The sequence below is a fragment of the Pundamilia nyererei genome, unplaced genomic scaffold (assembly GCF_000239375.1).
Source record: "Pundamilia nyererei isolate P.nyererei 1_Seehausen unplaced genomic scaffold, PunNye1.0 scaffold00017, whole genome shotgun sequence".
In the NCBI taxonomy this organism is placed as follows: Eukaryota; Metazoa; Chordata; class Actinopteri; order Cichliformes; family Cichlidae; genus Pundamilia; species Pundamilia nyererei.
Window position 1 is genome coordinate 1699245 of NW_005187418.1, and position 5645 is coordinate 1704889.

At 41.6% G+C, this 5645-nt stretch overlaps 1 protein-coding gene across 2 annotated transcripts in view; it reads left to right on the forward strand.

The window, feature by feature from the left end:
- Window positions 1-3536: 3536 nt before the first annotated feature.
- Window positions 3537-5645, forward strand: part of slc16a5a (solute carrier family 16 member 5a) — a 14469-nt gene continuing 12360 nt past the window's right edge. For both annotated transcript variants that reach the window (XM_013908966.1, XM_013908967.1), the window contains exon 1: window positions 3537-3567. The gene's annotated coding sequence lies outside the window, so the exon portion shown is untranslated. The remainder of the gene's footprint in view (window positions 3568-5645) is intronic.

Genomic DNA, 5645 nt, shown 5'->3' on the forward strand with positions numbered 1-5645 from the left:
AGTTTGATAACATCATGGAGAAGCTCGCGGTTCTCCAACGGGAGATTGAGAGACCAGTGTCGGAGTGTTAAAGAACAGCTTTGAAATTCTCATGAGCTGCTCGCATATAAGAAAAATCAACAACATCAGCATCATAATGCGGATATCCCCTCAGCGCCAGCTGTTGGCTCAAGGCTTGAACCAAACAAAAACTCCCTGATAACGACTGTGTGTTGACTGTTCTTCCCACTCTGTGCAAGGCCACCTGGGTTGGCTGGTAGACTGTTTACTTAGCCTGATAGGGCGGAGGACACTGTCTCAGCTGAACTATGGACACGCACACACATACACTTACACTGATAAGCACTCACACATCCCCCCTCCCCTTCCAATGCCTTCGATGCTTGTTGCCTCCTGGGAACATGAGGCGGGTCTGGGCCCGCGCTGGAGAGTCGGCGCAGTGGCAGGATGGCTGCTGTGTTGCCTGGGATTACTCCTTATCCCCTACCCAACCCTGTTGCTGATCACGTGCTCTATAATGTTGTGTGCTTTCTGTGCAGAGGAGTTTTTTTGTTTCCTGGTCTCATGCTGTCCTCTATAGCCCAGCATGAGTGGAGGTCTCTTTTTTTCCTCTTGTACTGTCCCATTGTGTGTACATTTCAGTGGTTTTTCTGTAATGCAACCGTTCTCTGACTTGTATCCCCATGTGATGTCTGTGTTGTGTGTGTAAGGTCGGGGGGGGCGGGTTCATTCCACTGCAGGGCAACCTGCAACTGCATGTGGCGAATAAAATTTGAACTTGAACTTGAACATTGGTCTTGCAACCACTACTCAGGAAAGCATGTATTTAACCCAACTGTTAAATGGCATGGACAGAAAAAGGTACACATGTACTAAACTGTTTGGGGATAACCAAGGGGCCATTGCTTTGAGTAAAAACCCAGTGAACAGACAGAGGTCGAAGCATATTGATGTGAAATATCACTTCATTCGTGAAGCGGTAAATGAAGGGAAAATCCGCATTGAACACTGTCCCTCAGAAGAAATGGCTGCAGACATACTGACAAAACCAGTTACAAGAGCAAGACTCAGAAAGTTTCAAAAATGGTTCTTTGGAAATGCATAAGATGCTATGGGTTAACAGCATGAGAACAAGGGGGTGGGGGTGTTAGATTTGTGTTCTCACGAGTAAATATATTAATTTATCTTATGTTGTGAAAGATGTTTTCTCATTGTCATTTTATTTTGGAAATGATTTTATTTTGGTGATTATAGGTGACCTCACTTCCTGTTCCGTATGTTGTGAAGCGCGAACTGCTAAAAATGAATGTATGGTTTTCCCTCCGGTGTTGCTGTCAATAAAAGAAACGGGAAAAGTAAGCAACAAACAAAAGGTGTGCATTATTGAGAGAACATGGCCAAAGAAGAAGAAAACTCTTCGAGCTCAACATTGAAGGATGTTTCAATTATCAGCAATTCGTGCAAGAGCAAAAGGTGTGATACAATTGCATTAACCAGAGTTAGGTGATGTAGTGCAGTTAGAATTTTTAAGGTTTAAAAAGTAAACAGAACGTCATAAGTAAGGTGCAGCACAGCCAGAGTAAGCAATCTCCTGTGCCAAAAGATGATCATTTGCCAAAAAAAAGTGATTTCTGGTTTTTAAACTGCTATAAATCACCCTTTACCTGTAATATGTGAAATATATGTCTAATATAGCCCTCATACGTGAAATCAGCAAATCCCCTGAGACAGGTAGAAGCCACACCGTTTTTGGCAAACTGACTTCTTTATTTATCCATTTTAAAAATCTCACTGACATTAACCCCCCCCCCCTTAAGTGTGAGGCCACGAGGGTAGCAGGAATATAACAAATATAACAATCGTTCTATGAAGATATTTTAAGTGTCCAAACATGGACTAAATTGATTATAATTTGGGTACAATAACGCGGTCATGTAGATAATTCCAAAACAGGTAACTTCTTTATTGTAGATATAGCCCCTTTGTAAACCCTGTTCACTAAAGTCTAAGTCTATTAACAATATAAATAAAGACACACATTACACATAGAAACACCAGATATCACTTTGGCACAAACACACAAACATCGGTGTAGCAGCTGGGGCCTGCGCAGCTCGCATCCCACCCTGCTGCTGTCTCCGCCCACGGACTGAGGATCTCCGTGACGAGCACACCCGCGGACTGCTGCTGCTCCTCCGACAGTCACCGTGGAGAGACGGCGCCCGTGGAGCTGCCGTAAAAACCCGGACACGGACGACCAGAATCGGCTCAAAAACAAGGCGAGTAACGGCTTTTATGTTTGTGTAGAAATTCACGGGAGAGGCTGATGTTTAAATCGCTTCCTCCTTGCTGCGAAAGTGCTGGATGTTGGGAATATTCGCCTGTCTGTTACACAGAAGGGAACAAAGCATATTAAAGGCACATTTGAGCCATTTCGATGGGGTCTGAGCTCTAGATATGCTTAAGAAATGCTTTCCTGCCATAAATAAGACGAAAAATGACGAGCAACCACGTGGGTGAATGTGTGTGTGTGTCGGGGGGAAGTACGCATTTTAATGCAGATGAAATGTGGAGCAAGGGGAAATTCAATTAGAGTCTGATGAGTATATATACAGAGATACGTTAATATTAAATGCACTGAGTGACAGTTAGGAAGCGCTGCCATCCTCTCCGTGGGCTGTCCCACATGAAAGATCAGCTGCTCAGCATCTCTAATCAGCTGCTCAAAAAAAGGGAAAAAACTCCAGATTATTCTCCTAATATTTGCTTCCCCTCCTTTCAGACACCTCCAGCTACAGTCATCAGATGTGTAGAGTATCTGCAGGCAGCTGTGCAGTGTGCAAAGAATGAAAATAGGGAAACAGGATGTCAGACCTTTCATTTTCACCCACTCAGAAAGAGAGACATGTACACTTTATAGGGGAAAACACAGGAGGAGATGTAAGGAGCTGAAGCATGTCTCCCTCATAATAAAAACAAACAACAACATATGTGTGTTAAATTGTTCCCTGGGGTCTGATTTTTGTTTTTCTTGACATACATTTTCATCATAAATTAAGTGACAGAAGCTCTGAATTTCCCTGTGGGTGACTTCACTACTCAAACAAAAGCTGCATAGACGCCGGTTTTGCATAGTTGTTCAAAGCATGCCTAACTTTTAGCTCCGCGTCACAGAGCTAAAACCAAAGTACAATAGTGCTGAACTCTAAAAGAGCGATGTAGCTTCCTGGGTTAAAAAAAAAGGAACCGCTGTATGCTAACCCTGAAAGTGATATTAACAATAAATCAAATGTCTAACTGTCAGAGTCAGTTATTTAGTTTAAGGTTTTGTTATAGTCGAGAAGTCAGAAAGCTACCACCAAAGTTATTTTTGACTAAGGTAAATCAGTGGCAACTTTATCAGTAATAGTTGTTATTAAACCCGTTTTATCCTCAGACACGAGATTTGACAAGGTGCTGCAAACATTCCTCAGAGATGTCAGTTCATGTTGACTCGATAGCATCATACCGTCGCTGCAGATTTGTCGGCTCTGTGATGCAACTTTCCTGTTTCACCACATCCCAAAGGTGCGTTTTCCAATTGAGATCTGGGGACAATGGGGACGTCATGGTACAGTAAAGTCCTTGTAATGTTCAAGAACCAGTTTGAGATCTCAAACTGAGCCTCACTTTCTTCCCTAGCAAGCGTGACAACAGGGCAAATTCTCCCAGAGAAGTACCACTCACTGGCTATTTTCTCTTTTTGGGATAATTATCCTGCAGATGGTCCTCTTGAAAATCCCAGCACATAAATCACCTTTCTTCGCCATTCTGATGCCCAGTTTGAACTTCAGTGGTTTGTCTTGACCTTATCTACATGCCTATTGCCACATTCCAGATACCTCGGAACTTGGATATTGGAACTTGGGAGTGATGCCACTCCCAAGTTTCAGGAAACTTATAGCATAATACTTATTTTTTTGCACGTAAAAATCAAATTCACAGATAGAGCCTGGTCAGTGCTCTGCATATGGCTTAGTAAGTCAAAAATACACAACAATGGCTGTACAGATTCAGAGTTAACAGTTTTGGCACGATTTACACTGTTTACGTTCAGTGCCGCCATCTTGGAATGCTAACTATGTGTGCTAACTATATGTTGGTCTGCTGGTCTCTTTACTAGTGGAAAATTCGAGTGAAGGGCATGCTCCACTAAAATTTTCTGACTTATCCAGAAACACACTGTTAATGCATTGCATATCTGTCAACTGATTGGCAGATTAGATATCTACATTAATGGACCATTGTAACATTAATTGAACATTGTAACTTAGTTGTAATGTGAATACAGCTAAGTTTAGCTATTTTGCTACAATTCTTTCTTTCAAAGTGATCATTTACCCAATGGAAAAAACATTTCAGGTGTCACCGAATAAAACAAAATGTTCACTTTTTAAAACATTGTCCACATTAGAGTGACAAAGGAGAATAAACCTTTTACTGGCTTGTGATTGAGTTGCTGTATGAGTGTATAATGTCCTGTTGTTTTACAGTTATGTGAAGGGGTTACAAGGGTCTCAACAAACCCTTTAGTCTTTACCTTCACAGAAGGTGGCTAAGCAACATTTAATGTTATTCTTAACGGGTGCAAGGTCTGGAATAATGCTTAGGTGGGTGGTCTGGGCATTATAACAAGCTGATCAGGGTTACCAGTAGGGCTCGGTATCGTCACTGATTTCTAGAATCGATTCAATTCCGATTCACAAGGTCCCGAATTGATTTGATCCACGATTCGATTCAATTGATTCGATTTAAATCTGGGAAATTTTGCCTCAGACAGTCAGAAATGTTATAATTCAGATCAGTACATTTACATATTTTTGTATCTATAAAAAGGAAGCTGACACTCGCAAGACTTTATCAAAGGTGTGAGCATCACAGCACATGCCTTTGTGTCAAAGCAGCTGAAGATAAAACACAGAAAAACATGAAGGTGATTTTCTTTGCCTGGGATTTTATAAAAAATATTCTGCAGTACATCAAAAACGAAAGAAACACATTAATCAACTTATGAACATTACCTCTGAAGTTACAGAGGTTTTATCAGAGACACTGCTAAGCATTTTGCATAATTTTAAAAAGTTTAAATTTGTTCAGTAGCCCATTGAACAGCAGAAATTAGGTTTTCTTTTCGGAAGTAAGTAAAAGGGAAAAAAACAGCGGCCGACAGCCTGTAAATTACGGTAGACTTGTGCGTAACAAGCAAGCAAATAATGCAGAAAACAGATTTTTAGACGGGGAAACTGTTCTTGAAGTGTACTGTGTGTGTGAGAGAGAGAGGGAGAGCTGTGCATAAAGTGTGATTTTTATCGTGGTAGAAGCAAAACAGCAAAAGTCAGAGTGAATTCATGACGATGTTTATGTGAAGCGTAGTTTGGATCTTCTTTTGCTGCTGGTTCAGTCAGTATTGTTTGGAGAGAGATAAAACTAACAGCTTTAGAATCAGCGAAAAAATGACGTAAACACAAAGCGCGGAGGCGCCAAAACATCAGAATCGGCGAGCTGTTGGCTTTCAGCCTCGACCGTGTCCCTGCCGTCGGGTGAGAAAGGCGACATCTCACTGATTCTGATCTGCGGATCCGCGCTTTGTGTTTACGTCTTTGTGC